Source organism: Mirounga leonina, unplaced genomic scaffold (genome assembly GCF_011800145.1).
Source record: "Mirounga leonina isolate KUSES-001 unplaced genomic scaffold, KU_Mleo_1.0 Mir_82, whole genome shotgun sequence".
NCBI classification, from domain to species: Eukaryota; Metazoa; Chordata; class Mammalia; order Carnivora; family Phocidae; genus Mirounga; species Mirounga leonina.
In genome coordinates this window covers 39,913,164-39,934,693 of record NW_023270825.1, presented here as the reverse complement: position 1 = coordinate 39,934,693, position 21,530 = coordinate 39,913,164, and the positions used below count along the sequence as shown (strand labels likewise).

The window sequence follows — 21,530 nt, the reverse complement described above, 5'->3', positions numbered from 1 at the left end:
AGAATCTTTAAAATAAAAAGTCCACTGAAGGTTTTTTTAAGGAGATTTACTTGTTTGACTCAAGTGGAATATTGTGGCTTTCTCTTTAGCAGGGGTTCCCAGTGTGATGATTCCTTTTTAATTTAGAAAAAATTCTGGATTCCCACATGACCATGAACTCAGTAACACTTTAAATGAATTTGTTTCATCAATCCCGACATATAGATTCACTTAGAAAAATGGGCATACATACCTGTGTGAGACATTTACATGTCCCTCCCCTACCCCATCCCCACCCACCAAGAGTACAGCATTAGAAACTGTTACTCTCTACAACTTTGTCTTTTTTTCTTGGTTTCAGTTTAAATATATATTTTTTAAGATTTTATTTATTCATGAGAGAGAGAATAAGAGAGCACAAGCAGGAGGAACAGCAGAGGGAGAGGGAGACGCAGACTCCCCACTGAGCAGGGAGCCCTATTATGGGACTCTATCCCAGGACCCTGGGATCATGACCTGAGCCAAAGGCAGACGCTTAACTGACTGAGCCACCCAGGGGCCCCTCAGTTTAAATTTTAAAAGTAGGATTGAGTTTTTATTTTTAAGGGATCTCATCAGTTGTTTTCATACTATGTACTGTGGAGTCCCAATTCCAGGAGGTGCCTTGGGGAGAGTCCCCCTATCCCCACACCCCTTCCAGCTCTAACCAGCCTGTTTACTTCAAACTCTTCTACATCTTGGGGTCCTCCTTGAGATTTTATTTGGATAAAGGGTTTCACAGCTTTAAAAAACTTGAAAAACACTCATAATCTGACATTCCCATCTTACACAGAGTGTTTTGGAGTTACCCTGTGAACATTGGAGCCAGGGTGAGGACCCCAGTTGTCCGGCTTGCAGGCCACTCTTCATCCCCCTACCCGAGCGGCTATTCCTAGGAGCAGTGGAGGTTGTAAACGGACACCACTGCCTGCTGGGAGTGGAGCACATACTTCTATGGAAAGAAAAATTGTTTACGTTGTAATACCAGGGGAGGGACTCAAATCTGTTTCCACCCTTGAATACAAGGCTGTGTGGTATACATATTTGTAAATGTTTGCCTTGTTTGGGTGTGGGCTTCTCTAACTATTTGGGGTGGGTAGAGGGATGGTGAAGCTTTTTTTTTTTTAAAACGTTACTTTATTTTTTTTTTGTCTTTTTTTTAATTTTTTTTTTTTTTTAAAGATTTTATTTATTTATTTGACAGAGAGAGAGATAGCGAGAGCAGGAATACAAGCAGGGGGAGTGGGAGAGGGAGAAGCAGGCTTCCCGCCGAGCAGAGAGCCCGATGTGGGACTCGATCCCAGGACCCTGGGACCATGACCTGAGCCGAAGGCAGACGCTTAATGACTGAGCCACCCAGGCGCCCTAAAACGTTACTTTAAAACAGTGAAGAGTGATGCCATGGGCAGAAGACTGCTTCCCTTCTCTCTCCTCCCAGTGCTGTGCTCCTTCCCTGCTGTGTTTGGGGCATGCTTTACCTTGTCCTGATTTTTAAGCACTGTCCAAGCAGAGTCTTTGGTGTCTTTCCTAGATTTTGATATCTATCAAAGGACAACCTCAGTTCAGGGCTCATTTCTCTGCAGTGGTCATCTTTTGCCATTATCGGATCAGCATGCCATCAAGACACCAGCTAACAGGGCGCCTGGGTGGCTCAGTTGGTTAAGCGACTGCCTTCGGCTCAGGTCATGATCCTGGAGTCCTGGGATCGAGTCCCGCATCGGGCTCCCTGCTCGGCAGGGAGTCTGCTTCTCCCTCTGACCCTCCTCCCTCTCATGCTCTCTGTCTCTCATTCTCTCTCAAATAAATAAATAAAATCTTTAAAAAAAAAAAAAAAGACACCAGCCAACAGGATGCTTAACATACCTGGCCTGGGCTACGCTACTCTGCCTGGGGAGTTAGCACACAGCCCAACGTCCCTCCGAGGCCTGCCATGATCTGCTGTGATTTCTAGGATTTGTTTTCCTTGTTGACCTTGGCCGTTTGGGGCTGTAGGTGATCCAGGATAGCTGGAATGAGTGTCTGGTGACAGATGGTGGAGGTGCTGTGTACTCTCGCGCTATACCTGGGTGTGGAGTGTTAAGTGCCTTCCCGGTTGGCAGGCCGAGGTGATGCTGACTGCTCCCGCAGATCCCTGACAGGCCTCTTGCTTCCTGACCCTCTCAGGAAGGTCTTCCTCTCTCTCGTGGAGACGCTGTTCTTTTCACTGCGGCGAAGCCAAATGCCTCATTTTGGCCAACAGTTTCAACTTCTTCCTTTCCCATTTTTTTTTTTTAATTTTTATTTATTTATTTGACAGAGAGAGACACAGTGAGAGAGGGAACACAAGCAGGGGGAGTGGGAGAGGGAGAAGCAGCCTTCCCGCCGAGCAGAGCCCGATGCGGGGCTCCATCCCAGGACCCTGGAACCGTGACCCGAGCCAAAAGCAGACGCTCAACGACTGAGCCACCCAGGCGCCCCCCTTTCCCATATGTTTTAACAGATTCGATGATGAGAAAAGGAAAGGACTTTCTCTGGCCCGGCTCACTTTTTACTGAAGCAGTGGAGCAAAAAGTTAGGAAATAAAGAGAAGAGAGAAAAAAGGAACATAGGAGAATGTTACATCGGAAAACCGACTATTAGATAATTAAGCAGTAATTTTTGCTCCTAAGTCGTAAAGCTGAGATGTACAGGAAGTTTGGGGAACTTAGTGGAAGACTTCATTCAAGCAGGAATTTCTTGCGATTTTCCACATGGCAATTAAAATAACTGCTACCTTTTCCTTTCGTCTGTCAGCTCTCCAACAGTCTATCCTTCCAGGTAAGACATTTCAGGTCTGACTTCTTTTGCTTCTTGATTTCCAATTTTAGTATATGTGCTGCTGAAGCGAGCACTGCTTCTTGATTTCCATCCTCGATTCTTCCCTTCCTTCTTTCTTCTCTTGATAAGATATATTTCACATACGTAAGTCATGTATTTTAGAGTAAATTTGTTTTTTTTCCCCCATTCATGGGCTTATTCAGAGTTGTACAACCATCCCCACCGTCTAATCCTTGAACATTTTCTTCCTTTTAAATTTTTAAAAAAAGTTTTGTATTTACTTCAGTAATCTCTACACCCAACACGGGGCTCGAACTCATGACTCTTGAGATCAAGAGTCGCATGCTCTTCTCACTGAGCCAGCCAGGCGCCCCTAATCCTAGAACATTTCAACTCTCCAGAAAGGAACTTCAAAGGCATTAGCAGTCATCTGTGACTGCAGTCATTCTCCTGCTACTCCCATCCTCACCCCCACCCCCATCTCCATCCCAGGCCACCAGGAATCTGCTTTCTGTCTGTATGGATTGGCCTATTCTGGACATTTAATGTAAATGGAGTCATACAGTATGTGACCATTGGCCTATTCTGGACATTTAATGTAAATGGAGTCATACAATATGTGGCCTTCTGTGACGGGCTTCTTTCACTTAGAATAAAGTTTCCAAAAGTTCATCTGTGTCATAGCATATATCAGTACAACAGTTCTTTTTGTTGCCAAATAATATTTCATTTTATGGATATACCACATTTTGTTTATTCGTGGACATTTTGGTTGTTTCCATTCTTTGGTTATTATGAAGAATGCTGCTATCACTGTCTGTGTACAAGTTTTTGAGTGAATGTATATTTTCAGTTTTCTTGGGTAAATACCTAAGAATAGAATTGCTGGGTCATACGGAGACTCTCTGTTTAACATTTTGAGGAACTGCCAAATTGTTTTCCAAAGTGGCTGTACCATTTATTTCCACCAGCAATGAATGAGGGTTCCAATTTCTTTACATCTCAGGTGTTTCTTAAATACTATATTTTTGTTGTGTTTACAGAATGCTTCCTTTCGTCTTAGTGGGTATGGGAACAGGGAGCTGAATGATAATTTTGGAGGAAATGAAACAAATGAAAATCAAATAAATTATTTTCAGATTGGCTCAGTGTAGTTTTGGAAACCTTTCAGCCCTGAGCCTACAAACCTTCCTGTTTGACTGGATATGACATTACCAGGAATTTTACTTTCCTGCTTTTATTCTCCCTGAGGAGAAAAAAGAAATATGTCTTTTCCTCAGCTAGACATGGAAGGTTCAAACAAACATAAAAGACCCCTGAGTTATTAACAATTCCACTGGAACATGTACTTGGTTTATGCCCAGAATAGTTTCTCTCCAGTCATTCTCTTGGTGCTTCCTCTGTGCTGTTCTCCACCGGAGCGTAACCTAAGAGCTGAATCAAGGTTTGTTCAGTTGGTGTTTGGAAAAGAAACGGTGACTGGATGCTGGTCAGCTGGCTCGGGGCCACTGGCAGGCCTGCCCTAGACCATGCTTTCTGCAGGCCGCAGCATCTCAGGCTTGTTACAGGCCTGCACCAGGCATTGGTTTCATTTGCCATGTCTGAGCTCAGGATGAGAAGACCTTTCATAATCCACCGTGGCCTTGAACAGGCAAGTTCAGAGATCCTGGAAATGGCCCAGGACACCAGCCAAAGACAAGATCCTGGATCCCTTGCTCTGTGTGGGACCTGGGGAGTAGGCAGGGAGTAGGACTTGAGAACAACAAGAAATGGAGAAATGAAATGTCCTTTCTTAGTCTTGGTACATAGATATAACTCCCACTGCCTTCTGGCCACTGTTGGTTACTTTGGGTTGTATATTGGCAGTATGTAATCAGATTACTGTAGCAGGGAAGGCCTGCCTCTGATGACTGCCCTTCTCGCGTGCCCTCATTTTTATTCTTGCAGGATAGAACTTTATGAATGATGTTTGCAAGCGTAGATTGCCTCTAGATTTTCATTCCTACACCCAGTGTGAGCCTCTGTCACTCTCCTTGTGACACAGGGAGGGTTGGGAAGGTATTTGTCCCTGGGGCCTCTCCAGCCCTGTTTTTGCTGGTCTGCTCCTCTGATCGCCGTCTAGTCGTACGTCCTCTGACTTGCCGGAATCCCTCCCTGAAATGACCCACTCAAATCAGGACAGGACCTCCTGTTCCTGTCTGCTCTCCATTAAAAACTGCCCATCTCGGGCACGTGCATTCAAGGTCCTTTGTTATCTCTGTCAAGTCAGTATCTTGCTTTCATTAAAATGAGGTTGGCCTTGTTGAGTGTGTGTGTGTGGGGGGGGTGATTTTTGGACAGCTGCCTATTTATTACACCCCTGCAGATTGCCTATGCACTTTATTATGCCTATATTGCAGAGATTAGGCTCTCTCAAAACAGGTTTTAAGTACAACTATTTCAAGGGTCAATTTCATATCACTGTGAAGTATTTATTGGTATACTTTAAGATTAGAGTAACAATTGATGTGTTTTCTGTTAGCTGTGTCTCTATGTAATTTCTGTAATTGTGTATTTGGCTTAGTTACTTCAATTGGAACTGTAAAGAGTTGAATTCTAAATATATACACATATATTTCTTTTGACTTATTATGGTCCAGCCATGCTTTGACTGGATTGAGAGTTCATAATACCATCCCACACTCCCCCAAATAGGAGTTTCCTGCAGTTTAAACAATTTTAAAACAGATCTTTGTTCATCTGGCGTTGTGTTTGACCTGGTCTTGGGAGAAAGAGAACTGTCTGAAAAAGGCTGGTTCTCATGTGGGTGGGGGTGGAAAACTGGTTCTTCCTAATCTGTACATGTACCTTTTTTGTTGCTGGCCACCGTGAACTCAGAGGCAGCCTGTCTGACCTGCCGGGTCTCAGGTCTAGCTTCCTGTGAGTGTCCGTGACTGACTTCTAAGGCATCAGTCACCGTAACACTTCATACTTCATACCTTCACCTTGAGTACTGTGAGTGGATTTATCTACATTACAGTTTATCCAATATAAGTCCAGTATTATTTGATAAAGGAAAATTGCCCTTTCATCTCTTTGTGATATCTTTAGTGGGCTTCTGACTATATCAGTGTGTGGTTTGTAACTGAAGTTACGAGAAGTCTGAGATTGATTCTTCTAAATAAAACACGTCCTATGCTGTCCAAAATGGTAGCAACTAGCCATTTGGGGCTATTTAATTAATAGTTAGTTAAAATTAAATTAGAAGTGGAATTCATCATTCATACTAGCCACATTTCAGACCTTCATTAGCCACATGTGGCTGGTGGCTACTCTCTTGGACAGTGCAGAGATAGAGCATGTCCGTCGTCACGGAAAGTTGGCTGACTATAGACTTTTCTCTGTCCCATAAGGGCCAAGCATGATATTAATGACAGCAAAGAGAAAGCTTTGCTTAGGTGAATTCAGGTGCTGGTAAATTATTGCTGCCTATTCCTAGCCTAAAATAAGAGAAGTAACAGAATGTGTCATTCATGCTTCAGTTGTTTCTGGGCAGTGTTTCCTTGCAATGGTTCCGTTTCCAAAGGGTCAACTTGCTCATATTCCAATGCATGTTAGACTTTCTGAAACAGTATAAATAATTACTATCTACCATCCCTTCCATTAGAACTGATACTTCTAGGGGCACCTGGCTGGCTCAGTCTGTAGAGCATGGGTCCCTTGATCTCTGGGTTGTAAGTTTGAGCCCCACGTTGGGTGTAGAGATTACTTTAAAGTAACATCTTTAGTTAATTAATTTAAATAACATCTTAAAAAAAAAAAAACCAAAAAACCTGATACCTCTAATTCTGTGTCCAGGAGTGAGATGAGGGTAATTAAAATTTTACCAAGGTATATTTATTGGCCTGTTTCCTAATGGCCGTGAATGTTTCCTAAAGGCACATGAATGTATGAGTTTCATTTTAAGCAGGCTTTGTCTTTTGGGAGATTAGGTTGCATTTTGGTTTAAATTTATGTCTATTGACTTTTAGTTCTTTGGAGATATTTTTAAGACTGGATATTTGTTAACTCTATCTATCTACCTTGAAATTTGTATTCACAAGTTATAAATTTATGACCAGAAGATTTGGGCACAAGTCTTCCACTCCCTCACCCTACCACCAGTGACTATTAAGTTGTTGATGCTTTTGTGTAACTGACATCCAAGGGTTGAGACTACATACAAGCCATAGAACATAGGCACACAACGTGTTAGCTCTCCAGGAAGGTTCTGGTAAATGGACAGAGGAGTGGCAATTAACTGAAAGACCTTTCCTAGCCAATGTAAGCATTCCTTTTTTAACTTCATTACCTCGAATAATTCTCAGTGGCTTAAGAATATATAACTGTGTTCTTTCTAAAGTGGGCATTTGGTGGTGATGGTGTGTACATCAAAATTATATCTAAATTCCTCTTAGGCCAAGGGTATGATACTGAAGAGGAATTTAACACTCTCTATCGCCAGCACCCACCCCCTCTCCAACACCATCAACAGCCTATCTTCAGAAACCTTGTACGTGAGGTTATATGAAATTTTATAAATAATATTTTCCTGAGGGCTGGAAAAAACTCCATAGCAATTAGCCAGTTGTTGGCATAAACGTTGCCATGCTGTCGTGTGAGTATCCTGGTTCTTGTTCTCCGCTGTCTTCTGGAACAAGCAAGAGCACTTCTTATTTTTGTTCAGCACTTCAAAAAGCAGCTCTTATATTCTCTCTTTCATGAAGAATCACTCATTTTCTTTATTCTTTTATTATTTTTCATGCCTGGTTAGAGTTGGTAGCACTTTTCAAAAAAAAAATTTTTTTAAGCCCATGATAAATTTATGTGTAAACTATGATAGAATACTCCCTCCTCCAAGAGTAAAACTTGAGATAAAGTCTAGAAAATTGGAATTTCTACTCTTCAGAACTGATCTTAGGTCTAGTAAAAAATTAGTGTCAATGTCTTTCATATGTTCATGAACATATAAACACATAATGTTTAGTTTGAACATGAACTTGGCTGTCATGTTCTGATTCATTGAGTGCTTACTCTGGCTTCTTGTTCTCAGGGTCCTGCTTTTCTAGTATTCCTTAGGTGTCCGCTCCTTTGCTTCAGGGACTGTATTACTACATCTAGCCATGCTTTTATTCATTTTTAACTCTGATCTAATATCTTGCTCCAAATGCATACATTTACCTTGGCTGGGTGCTAGCCATAGATTGTGTTTGGACCCAAGAGTGATTCCTGTGTTTTTTGAAAACACAGATTTTCCAGAATGGCATCTGTATTACTCATCATTGAGCCATGTTGAAAAGTATTATCTTGGATTTAGTTCTTGATTTTAAGCATTTGATCCACATTTCAAGGCGCCTCCTTCTGTGGTTTTGTTTTACCAGAAGCTTCTGGCAGGAGATAGACTGATCTGAAGAAGAGATCCATGGAAGTCAGAGAATTGATGGCTCTATTTTCTGGACATATCATAGAACTTAACTAAATTTTAAGCTCCTGAAAGGCAAGGACAGTGTATGTACTACCTGTACTTAACCTGTAAGTATTTAATATATAGTACTTAACTTAAAATTGGCTAACTCCAGAGCAAACATGCTCAGTGTGGGGTTTTTTTGTTTTGTTTTTCATTTTCTTTAACATTTAAGGTACTAAAATTGAATATTCTATATTAAAGATGTTTGCCTAGTTTTGAACAATGATCTGGCTTATTACATGGTTTCTTTATTAAGCATACTCATTGTTTCCAATAATACTTATTATGAGTCTATTAATGATAATTAATAGCTTTCATGAAGAAGCCGGAAATTGAATGTGGTTAGTGAAGCAACACTGATGAAACTCTTTTTTCCTCTAACACAAGGTAGGACTTGGCTATCTCTTTCTTTGCCATTCGTTGCTTCTCCTCTCCACCTTACTCCACAGATTCATTTAGCCCTATTTCTTCCATTACCAATGAGGACCCCTGGAACTAAATATAGTGGCTTTAGGATTCTGGATTTGTCATGATGTGCAGTAGAGTGCTGTGTTTGGTGGGCAGAGATCAGAGCCCAGCAGTGGGCCAGCATTTCCACTACTAGCTCTGTGATTCTGGGCAGGGTTTGATCTAACTACCTCTTTTGTAAAATGAGTATTATGATGCCTGGCTTCCCTGCCTACTTAGAGGAGGCTTGTGAAGATCAGTGGAGAGATAGTACATGGGATCATTTTGCACAGTACTATAAAATGTAAGCTCTCAGTACTAAAAAGAGTGGTAAATTGCCTGTGTTTGTCCATAGGTTGATATTTATACTCACTGAACCCTCTTATTCATGAATGTGTTAAGAAACACAAGCCTTATGGCATTGGGGCAAATAAAAAAAGTGCAAGGAATCCAGTGGGACATAGGCTCAAAATATATTTTAATTGTTTGATGATGCTTTTGCATTTGAATGATCAATGTGGTACTTCTTATTATTTTCCAGTAGTTGAGAATGGAGCTTGAGAGATTTTTCACTGGAGTCCATTTGGTAGACTGCCCCTGGGGACACTCACCTTGGTAGAACAGTATTGAACTAATGCCTGCTTCCTTGGTGTGCTGTTCTCTGGGCTGACTTGGTTTGTACCCCTGGAAGATCATAGAGAAGCCACCAAGTAGGACCAAAGGCGCTACTTCTTTATCCTTTTTCTTTTAGCTGATGCGTCAGAATTACTTTGATTGTAAGCAAGAGAAACTAAACTTAAGCAAAAAAGGGAAAAAAAAAAAGTTGCCTGAAGAATATGAGGTAGCCCTTGTACCTGTAAGAAAGCTGGAGAGACTTAGAATTCCGAGGAGAAAGTCTACTTCATCTATCCTAGGTCTTTGTTCAGCATTGGCACATTTTTGGCAGGGTTAGAGGGATAGCAAGTGTGACCCCAAGAGTGCAAGGAGAAGGGGTAGGTGATTGCCTATAAAATCCATATGCCAGACAGGCAAAAACAACACTAGATTTCAGCAGGATTCTCAGTTCTCTGAAATGGGGGGGGGGGGGGGCAACTTAACATGCTTTTGTCCATGTATCTGCCAGCATGGGTTAAACCCCCCTTTTACTAACAAGAGAAATAGAAGTTGAGAAAGACCAAAGAAGAAAGGATCTTCATTAGATTGGGAGGCATTTGTCCTGAAAATACAGTACAAGGGCTCTTTCCCTAGAATCTAGGAATGGGCCATGGTACTCAATAGCAATAACATCCCTAGATCATTTTACATCGAATGGCACTGCCCAATGGTCTCCAGTCATGTCTCTGTCAGATTCTTTTCTCACTTCTGTATTTTAATAAGAAGTGTTCAGCCGGGTGCCTGGATGGCTCAGTTGGTTAAGCGACTGCCTTCGGCTCAGGTCATGATCCTGGAGTCCTGGGATCGAGTCCCGCATCGGGCTCCCTGCTCGGCAGGGAGTCTGCTTCTCCCTCTGACCCTCCTCCCTCTCATGTTCTCTGTCTCTCATTCTCTCTGTCTCAAATAAATAAATAAAATCTTTAAAAAAAAAAAAAAGTGTTCAGCCTAGGTCCAGTGTTTCCAACTAACTACTCTTAAGTCAAAATAATTCATTTCTCCATGGCTTAATTAATATATGGTATACCTTTAAAATAATTCTCTTATGTTCTAATTTTAGCTTCTAATTCTTAATACAGACTCTATTGTAAATACAGTGGGTACTTTAGAAAGTGAACCACCACAGAAATGGGTTTACAGATGAGCAGGAAAGGTGTGGTGTACCTGTCATTTCCTTCCTTCTGTCCCACAGTCCTGAAAATGTGCTTTCAGTGAAAAAGGCGCAAGTCTCTGACTCTCCATCACAGACCACCTATGTAAGTCACCTTCTTGTTTGCTTCCATTGTTTAACTGAGACAACTGGCTGTGAGATTGTGAGATCTACTTTTGTGTGAAAGTCCTGAAGGACTTGTTTGGGATGGCCAGGTATCAGAGGTGTGCTTTGCAAATTTAATTTGTCACAACTCTGAACATCCCTGGAAGTGTTCATTCTGTGCTGCATAAAGTATGCCAAAAAAAAAAAAAAAGGGTTTGGATGTGGGCCTGGATTTTTGGGACAGGTAATCTGTAACAACATCCTTGTGTAGATTTCCACGGCGTCCCAGACCAGATCTGGTGCTCCTGAGCATGAATAGGAAAAATCTTTCACACTGTAAGTTCTTCCACTAAAACTTGACTCTTCTTGAGGGCAGAGATGGGGTCTCGTTTTCTGTCCTACCATCACTGCTGGGCACCCATATGCACGCCCAGGACTATTGAATGGGTGTTACTCATAGCTCCAAAGGCAGGGTGTCACAGTGGGACTCAGTGACATCTGCCCAGTCATTACCACCAAGCTCTATCTTTGCTTTATACTGAAATAGTCAAGGTGGGACTGTTTTTCCCATGTGACCAAAAGGACGTATTCTTATGCCTTCTCTCTGCTCTTATATAGTGAAAAGGGATCCTTTGGTACTCCATTTCTTTATTTTTGCACTACCATTGTATTTCTATAATTTTAAATAGTGTGGAAAAAAGAAGTAAGGCCCATCTTTTTCTACTTGCCATTGGGGAAAAGATTGACCTCAGCTGGAGGCAGCATGGAGCATAGAATCTGGTTACTAGTAGATACCCTTTAAATATTTTTTGAAGAAGTGCTGGAATTACATATGTCAACCCATAGGCTGTGGGTTTTTTTTTTTAAACACCACTTTTTTTTTTTTTTTTTCATTTAAGGGGGACGAGGGAACACCCTAGGCAGTGATACTGAAATCTTTTAAATTGTGGCATGATAGGAAAATGTAACCACAGTGTCAACATTCTGTCATCTTCTATTCATCTTTCTTTATGGAAAAAAAATAATTATAGTGGTTCTCACTGACACAATTCCAAGGATTTAATGTTTCCCATGACATAGACATTAAGATGTTTTACCTAGAGATAGTATCAGCTTCTCCTAGAATTTAGAATGACATTCTTGCCCATTATTTTCCTTTGTGTTCCCCTGCCCCCAAGAAAACTAGAGGAAGGAGAAATTGATTTTTTACTATTGGTCGAATATGGTTTAGAGCATCACTTGACTTTATAATATCTGGAAATTCACTTAATTCAAACTGTTTTGTCTTCCCACACATTTCAAATGAACACTAACAGGAAAATACCTCTGTAGATGCAGAAGGGTTATTTTTAGACTGTGCTCCTATATTTGGGCTTCATTGCTCAGATTTTTTTCCCCTAGGGCCAGGGTCATATTTATGTGTGCTATGCTTGATAGCTTTTCCTTACTCTTGTCTTTACTCAAGAACCACCTGGAGCCCAGCACACTCAGTACACATGTCATTTTGTAATCTGAATAAATCCTGTCTTCCTTGCCTGCCTTTTCCCACTGTCCTTCCCTTAAGTGTTGTAGATCAAAAGGTTACTTTGTTTTAGACTTACCTCTGGTTTTAAGCAATTTTTTTCTCCTAGTTACAACTGGCAGTCCTTTGGTAGAGTGAATACTCTCCATTTTTCTCCTCTGAATTCTAAAACACCTTAATTTTTTATTGATTTTTTTAAAGTTATATTACATTTAGAAAATGTTAGGGAAGTCATCTAATAAATTTTTTAAAATGAAGGGTAGAGTATGAATATTGTAGCTGTGATGAGCCAGCAAGTATTGAAACTAAAGTTCTTCCCAGGGTGTTTCTTTAGTTTATGCCGTTTTGCCCAACCTGACACATCAGCTGTGGAAGTTACTGATTTAACACGTTTAGTAATGACACTCTTGGTTCTCACTGAGCAGAGGATGCTTTTTGTAGTTTGTTTTCCATTATATTTGGAAGAAATCTTCCTGACACCACTGTATCATTTAGAATTTGATTTTGGTGAGTTGTAGGTTTGATTTTTATGAGTTTGATTTAGAAACTCACTTTACATGGCTCTTAAAGGGAGGTAAAACCAAGAATAAAAAACATGCAAATAAGATGAAAAGGAACTTTTCATTTACTTGTGACCTATCCTGGCTCTTTGTATATTCATTCTGCTCTCATTTTGAAGTAAATAAAGTAGAAAGATTTCACTTTTTTTTTTTTTTTTTTTTACCTTCTAACAGGGGTCAACAGTAATAGTCATAGGTTCTAGGAACTTGGTAAGAGTACATAAGTTTGCATAAAAGCTGCTTGATTAAACTTCTTGGTTGAAATTCAAAGGAAGGAGGCTTAACCCCACCATGTGGGTCAGCTTCTGTTCTTAGAAAATCCTCAGAGACCCTTCAGCAAAGCCATGGCTCTGGATGGTGGTTTCCATCCTAATAGGTGGCCATGGCTATTTTCCTGCCTATAAATAGTTCACTAGGTTGAAATGAATCCCCCGTTGCCCATTTTAATAGTAGAATGTATGAGATAATGGAACAGCAATGGGGTAAATTTAGTGCTGTCAGCTTACTGGTATAAGCCTTAGTGGATTTAGGAATTTAAGGCCCAGGCGCCTGGGTGGCTCAGTTGGTTGAGCGGCTGCCTTCGGCTCGGGTCATGATCCTGGAGTCCCTGGATCGAGTCCCTCATCAGGCTCCCTGCTCGGTGGGGAGTCTGCTTCTCCCTCTGACCCTCCCTCCTCTCATGTGCTTGCTCTCTCTCATTCTCTCTCTCTCTCAAATAAATAAATAAAATCTTTAAAAAAAAAAAAGAAATTTAAGGCCCATCATTAACTCTCTTTCCCTTGCAAATGGAATTTCAGCTGAGATGTAGATGAGGCAAACCACATGACAAATCCATTATTTCTCTGTGAAAGGGCAGGTGTCTGGATGGGCCTCTTACCACTTCCTTACAAATAGGTCTCCAGTGGGGCCATAGTGGAACTAGACTTAGGTAGCCTTTGTCAACTGGAGGTCTGACTGGGTTGTACAGTGACTAGTCTAAGTGGAAACAAACATTGCAGCTAAGCAAGCACAGTGGTGATGATGACATGGGGGTTGAGAGGACTTTTTTTCAAATAAGGATCCCCTTACCCGGGGAGGTAGTAGTGTTCCACAGGGTAACACGGAGCCTCTTCCTGGGCCTGAGTTTCTTTCTATCCAAGCAAATATACATTTGTAAAACAAAACAGATACTAAATTGACCGGAGTCTTCCAAGTCATGTGAATTTAAGAAGCAGCATTCTATGGCATGTGGGACTCCTTCTATCATCCTGTTGACAGAATTTAAAGTTTTCTCTCTTAAACAGCTGTATACTTGCTGTCAACATGTCTTTTGCTGCTTATAATGATGTAGAAGTTAAGACAGATCAAATTCAAATGTTTCTAGCAGATAGGTAATGTAACTGAGCATGGGAAGGAAAGCAGTCATTCACTTTGCATATTAAACACACAAGAATATTCATTTCCACTTGTCTCCCATTTTTCTTTGGACATGTGGCTCACTGTCTTCTATTTCCCACTTTTGATAGAAATGAAGCCCAAGAAGTATTTTAAGGGGAAAAAAAAAGAGCAAACAATAATAATGAAAAATGGCAGCTGACTCCTAGCCTTGATGTTGGAGAAAGAGTAGGCAGTGCTGGGACGATGGCAAACTGTGCATCAACTTGTCGTTGCTTGGGAATGAAAGTTCTGTGTTAATAGGATGTCCAGGGGCGCCTGGGTGGCTCAGTCATTAAGCGTCTGCCTTCTGCTTAGGTCATGATCCCAGGGTCCTGGGATCAAGCCCCGCATCAGCCTCCCTGCTCCGCAGGAAGCCTGCTTTTCCCTCTCCCACTCCCCCTGCTTGTGTTCCCTGTCTCGCTGTGTCTCTGTCTGTCAAATAAATAAAATCTTAAAAAAAAAAAAAGATGTCCAACTACTTGGCAATTAATAAAACTACATTTTAAAACATTATTATTTTTTAAGGAGACTGTTTGGTCTAGTGGTTAAGAGTTTGGCTCTGGAACCAGACAGCGACTTCAAATCTCAGTTGCACCATTTATCACCTATGTGACCTTGGGCAATATACTTAATCTTTGAATCTCAGAGCCTGACTGTAAAACAGTGCCAGTAATAAAAACCACATCATATAGGACTTGATGAGATAGTCCATTGAGAAGAACTCAGTGTCTGGCATATAGTAAGCATTTAACAAATATTAGCTGCTACCATATTATTAGTCAACACTGAGTAGGTCTAAGAGTTTGTTGGTGGACCACCAAAATGCAACTTCTGTTGCTTATAGACTTTGGAGCTGGCCAGTTTTGGATCTAAGTGATGCCATTTACCGAATGAGTATTTTTGGGCAAATTATATAACCCCTCTGGGCATTTGTTTCTAATCAATTGTAAGTATGGCAAAATAGGACCTACCTCTGGGTTTAATGAGGATTCAGTGAGGTAAAGCATGTAAGGTGATTGGTGCATTTGATTAGTATATTATTTACTGAGCACCTAATAAAGTGTCCACCAGCCTGAAGGTTACTACTGTTTTGTTTTAAGATTTTATTTATTTGTTAGAGAGAGAGCACAAGCAGGGGGAGCTGCAGGCAGAGGGAGAAGCAGGCTCCCCGCTGAGCAAGGAGCCTGATGTGGGACTCGATCCCAGGACCCTGGGATCATGACCTGAGCCGAAGGCAGCAGATTAACCGACTGAGCCACCCAGACATCCCAGGTTACTACTGATTTATCCCTGCTTTACAGGGGAGAAAACTGATTCTCTTGGGAAGTTGCGTGCTGGTTTTTCTCTGGCTTTGCTGTTGCTTGATGGTTCATGCTTCAGCATATTTTTCAACACTGCTCTTCTATAGCAGTTTAAATCTGCTTATAAATATCCATACCATACCTGTCATCACACAGTGTTCACCGATGAGCGGGCCTTGTTCTGCAGATCTGTGCATTGTCATGTCTTAGTGAAGGCCAGTTGGTTGTCATACCTCCAGAATATCTCATAACTACTCATTCTCCCTAGATTTAGTTGTTCACTGAGAGTCATGGTTTTATCAGAGCACCTCTGCCTTGGCCTTTCTTCTGAATGCCGTTGACTTCTTTTATTTTTGGATCTAAACATGGAAAATTGTCTTTTCAGATTCATAAATCTTCTAAAAAAAAAAATGAAGAAAAAGAAAGGGCCTTAACAGAGGAGATTGATTTGGTGGCTATTCAGCAACATGTTGAAATTTTCTGCAGTGAAACAGTCCTCCATTTACTTTGGAGATGGCAAACCAAGCCATATGGTGTATCTTTCCAGGCTTTCAAGGAAAATTACATTTTGTCCAAACCAGCCAACTGCTTCGAAAGATTTTTGGTGGGGACATGCACACAGCTGGTACTCAGAGGTGGTGAGGAGACAGACCTCATTTCATTGAATGAATAGCCTAGTAGACTTAGGAAAATAGGCTTAATTATGCTTAATAACGGGAAATTCTCTTTCTTAAAAAAAAAAAATCCCATTTGAAATGGTCACTTTATGTCTTTCCAATGAGAAGAGCAGTCAGTCTTTTTTGGGAGGGGGGTTGTACAGGGAGAAGGGGTAATTACTTCCTTAGCAGAAAATGTCTCTAACAAAGTGTTCTTTCTTGGGCTGCTTGGCATTTGAGCTTCAGGTAATTTTCAGCAGATCAAAAGGAAGTGGCAAAATGAAGTTGCCAAAGCAATCCTTATGCTATGATTAGTCTTTTTTTAATCTAGTAGTGTTTTTTAATAGCTAAGGAGCTGGAGATGGAAATTTACTAGAATCATGATTTTGTTATGATTCATTGGCCCTTGCTGACCCCTTGACCTTATTACCTTATGCCTCTTTCTCTTTTCCACTGTGCTTCAGGTACATTAGTCGCCTTTTTGTTTCTTGAGAAGGCCTAGCATTTCTTCCCCTTGAGCCTTTGCTCTTCCCTCTGCCTGGGATGATCTTTAGATCTTTGCATGTTTGGCTTCTCATCATTCAAATGTCCATTCCAGTGGCATCTCCTGAGCAGTCATCCTCATGACTTTGCATCTCCTTAAGAATTACCACCGCTTCAGAGTCCTTGGCTACTCTCTCTAAATATCCTATTTTATCTATCTGGAATTGAAATAGTCATGGCTGTCTGTCTCCTCTTACGAGGATATGACCTTGAAGACAGGGGCCTCATCTTTCCAGTTCATTAATGGATCTCCAGCCCCTAGAACAGTTTCCAAAGATTAATTAATATATGCTTGTATATATATTTGTTGAATGAATGAGTGAATTTATTTTTTTTTTTAAAGATTTTATTTATTTATTTGACACAGAGAGACACAGCGAGAGAGGGAACAAAAGTAGGGGGAGTGGGAGAGGGAGAAGCAGGCGTCCCGCAGAGCAGGGAGCCCGATGTGGGGCTCGATCCCAGGACCCTGGGATCATGACCTGAGCCGAAGGCAGACGCTTAACCGACTGAGCCACCCAGGCGCCCCGAATTTATTTTAATATGTGTTTTTGAAAACATCCCCAAACTGTTCTTGTTTCGTGTACTTAATATAGACCAGAGGTCAACAGACTTTTCTATAAGGTGCTACATAGTAAATGTTTTAGGTTTTGGGGGCCAGATATCTCTGTTGCAACTACTCAGAAAGCAGGTACAGACAGTGTGTAAACCTAGGTGTGGCTGTGATCCAGTAAAAGTTCATTTACAAAAATTATTGGTGAGGGGTGGGGTGCTGTATTTGGCTTTTAGGCTGTAGTTTGCCCACCTTTTATGTAGAGTCCATCCGTTTTAACCTATACATTCTAGAGTATATTTGAAAGAGTGAGGTTTGAAGAGTAGCTGTCTTACTTAATTGGAAGCTCTATATGTTCATTTGGTTTACAACTAGGAGAATTATGAACATCTGTTCTTGTTCTTCTAGAAGAAAACATGTAGTGAAACTTACTTGTAGCAGGTCAGCAACATTCCAAAAGAGACGTCTCACAGAGGGTGAAATACATATTCAACACTGTTGTAACAGAAAAATTCATTAGTGATTGAGCATTGCAGTGGAAATACCAGGAGAAATACGTAGGAGAACTGAAAATTGAAAAAGTTTATTTTGACCACTCCTGGCCAACCTAGGCTAATATAGGGTTTAGTTTAGCCTGATGCAGCAGATTTAGGAAATGGAATGATCTGAAATTATGGAGAACTTTATGTACTTTTCTTTAGAATAAGTCAAGGTTACCTTATGCCATTGGCATACTTGTGAAAACTTGAGTTTATAAATGTTTTTGTACCAGGACCGACACTAGTAAGACACTACCAAATGTCTGAACTTCGCTAATAGCCAAGGAAACTGTTAGTCCTGGACCTTCTCCCCTTCTTCCCACCCTGCTGCCCGGAGCAGGAACCAGCTGGTCCGTGGAAAGTCTCTCTGAACTAGCTCTTTTTGTTATTTGAAGGATTACAGATTCACAGATGATAGCCCCAGAGTTTGCTTCTGGAATTGGGTTTCTACTTTTCTTTTATGACTGAAAGAGTTAAAGAAAATGCAATGAAAGTTGACTTGTTCTACTAAGCAGTTAGAATTAGATTATAATAATCTTGATAAAAATCCAGTGTTTTTTTTTTTTTTTAAAGATTTTATTTTTTTATTTGACAGACACAGTGAGAGAGGGAACACAAGCAGGGGGACTGGGAGAGGGAGAAGCAGGCTTCCCGCTGAGCAGGGAGCCCGATGTGGGGCTCGATCCCAGGATCCTGGGATCATGACCTGAGCTGAAGGCAGACGCTTAACGACTGAGCCACCCAGGCGCCACCCAGGCAGTATTTAAAACAGCATCATTAATAAACCTAAAACATTTGTATAGGTTTTTGTTTGTTTTTTGTTGTTGTTGTTTGTTTTGTTTTTTTACCTACCAATCATTTTAAAGTGTGGTAAACACATTTGTATGGGTTTTTGAGACTAATTTGCTAGGTGAGTGTTCCCCGTTATTAAGAATGTTTAGAATCATTCCTGAGTCTTATTTATAACTTCTATGTCTTCAAATTAGTGTGTGTCATAACTTGTTTCTCCTTCAGAACTACGTGTTCTGGTTAGAATGATTGGTGAGGAGATAATTGACAATCTTGAAGAGTCAGATATTTGTTCTTGACATTGCAGTCTTTCCATCAGTGGGTCCAAAGGCTATTTAGAGAGAAATATTGGAGGCACAAATGATTCTTGTTCTTAACCTAATGGCTCAGGTCCTAGAAAGATGAGAGATGACTGTCTTGGATGTCTTTCATCCAGTTTGTTTGTTTGTTGAGATGTCTTTATGACCTTATGAATGAGAGAAAGTTCAAGGGAGTTTAGCAGCACCACAGTCCTCAGCTAGACGGTTGTCATAGACCCAAATGGAACCTGGAGTTTCTCAGGATGTGTCTCTATAAGGAGCAGGCAGCTGGCTTTTGCGGTCTTTTCCTTAGGCTCCACTAAGATAGAACAGTTCTCTAAAGGCCTATTCATATTTCATCTTTTTTGAAAAATTTCTGAGGTCATCCTAATTAGAAGTGCCCTTTATGTCCTCTGAACACTTAGAATACTTAATACCTCTTTTGTGGCATTTATATCTATTGCTCGGTATTTTGCTGTGTTCATGAGTCTCTTCTCTGTTAGATTCTAAGTTCCTTAATGACTGGAACCAAGTATGATTTCTCTTGTTTTCCACTCTGTAGAGATAGTCTTGGATATAGTTTCTCTTTGCTCTGTGTTCTCATAGCACATCTACAAGTCAGCCTCTCCCTCTTATCTGTTTGATTTCTAAAAGGCACAGAGTATGGCTTGTTCCACTTTATATTCCTTAATCCTTCATATATAACCCTTGACAAATAGCTGCTTAATTAATGTTTAGATGAGTGGAAGAATCAGTAAAGCTGTAGTTGACCCAATAGAACTCCGGACTACCTACATTTGTATGGTTTTTGCCACTATAGACACCTCCTGGAAGTACAGTGTATTGCCCTCTAAAACATCACATATATTGATGATGCATAATAATCAACTATTTGGAACATAACCTAAATGATGTTTCTTCCATCAGAAGCTTTCAACAAAAGAGCCCAAGGCTACTCTTTGTTAGATAATTCTAGGATGGTCAGGCTGGCAGATCAGAATATTGGAAGAAGGATGGCCTGAATTCAAGTCCCTACTCTGCTGCTTAGGAGTGGTTTGAGCTTGTGGAGGTCACTTTAGTGCTCAGTGACAGTTTCTCATCTGTAAAGTAGAAGTGAAAACAGTATCTGGTTGCCTGTGCTTCTCTTCCTCTCAGAGTTGTTGGGAAAATCAAATGGCGCCATGCATACACAAGTACTTAGAAAACTAAATTACCTTACAAAGGGAATATACTATTACATGTTATGAAATAGGGTGATACCCTATGGTTTTAACTTTTACATTTTTCTTTTTCTTTTTTTTTTTTTTTAAAGATTTTATTTATTTATTTGAGAGAGAGAGAGCACATGAGAGGGGGGAGGGTCAGAGGGAGAAGCAGACTCCCTGCTGAGCAGGGAGCCCGACGCAGGACTTGATCCTGGGACTCCAGGATCATGACCTGAGCCGAAGGCAGTCGCCCAACCAACTGAGCCACCCAGGCGCCCATCTTTTACATTTTTCTTGTGGTTCTATAAAATAAATAATCCAACCTATCATTAGGACAGTTGGCTATTACCCAAATAGGGGCCTCAATTCCACCTGTTACACCCAAGTCCTGCAAAAAAGGATAGTAATGCCCGGTTAGTGAAACACAGTTTCCTTACTGCCATGCTAGTTCTTTTCCTAGATGGAAAAAGAGAGATATAGCTAATGTATTTTATCCCTCCAGCAGAACATTAAATTCTATTGACCACACCTTTGCCTACTCCAGTTTCTCCACCCCCTTCTTTCTCACCTCCCCCAACTGGTTTGACACCTTTACCTGTGATACGTTCTTTTGCAAGGCCTAATGGTAGAATTTTCAGATTCTTGATACTTTCCTTAAATTGTGCTTTGCTTGTGTCTCCCCCAACCCTTGTTAGATTCCTTTCCTTGCCACACAGTCTGTCTCTCACAAACTCTACTGCTGGGGACAAAATTAGAGATGAATGAGTAAAATTTTGGATTGTGGCCTATCTTTGAGAAAGGGCAGTGGAGTGGTTATTTCTGAATGCTTCCTGCTTAGGCATGATGATGACTTTTACATTCTATATTCTAACTATGTCTTTTCAGCACCATACACACCAAAACTTGTGTTATTTCCAAGCCACAGAGAATAAGTCCCCCATTGGCTTATTTAAGATTCCTGGAAAGTCAGTCTGGCAAAATTTTGTTTCCAAAAATAGGAATCATTTGAGAAAAGAGGTGTTACATTATTCATATTGATTTGTGAGCAGCAAAGTCTTTAGAGCCTTCTCTAAAATGAAACATTTGTGTTTGGATGTATGACTTGTTTGTCAGCTTGATTATTAGGTCAATTCTTGGAAAATAATGCCATAGCTTGAGAGACACGGGTTTGTGGTTTGAGGGGTGTAGTTGGTAGAAAGAGAATGGGCTTTGGAATGAGATAGGTATGGTTTAAATCCTTGCGGACACCTCCTAGTTCTACGGATTTTCTTGGTTGCTTTCTTTATTGTAAAATTTGACATCTGCTTCCCAGCATGATGATAAAAATTAGATAAAATGATGCATACTGATGTTCCACATGGTCTCTGACACTTGGGAGGCGCTCAGTAAGTGAGAGTTTCCATCTCATTTAGTCAAGTGGAACATGAATCAAGGTTGTTTGTTCGTTTTTTGCACTGTGAAGGGACAGAACCCACTTAAATTGGTCTAAGGGAAA

At 40.8% G+C, this 21,530-nt stretch overlaps 1 protein-coding gene across 2 annotated transcripts in view; it reads left to right on the top strand.

Moving 5' to 3' along the window:
* DAAM1 (dishevelled associated activator of morphogenesis 1) overlaps positions 1 to 21,530 on the top strand; it is a 164,581-nt gene that overhangs the window by 23,174 nt on the left and 119,877 nt on the right. The window contains exon 2 of one of the 2 annotated variants that reach the window (XM_034992414.1): positions 8,214 to 8,364. The exons of the other annotated variant lie outside the window; for it this stretch is intronic. The gene's annotated coding sequence lies outside the window, so the exon portion shown is untranslated. The remainder of the gene's footprint in view (positions 1 to 8,213; positions 8,365 to 21,530) is intronic. 2 annotated transcript variants of the gene reach the window in all.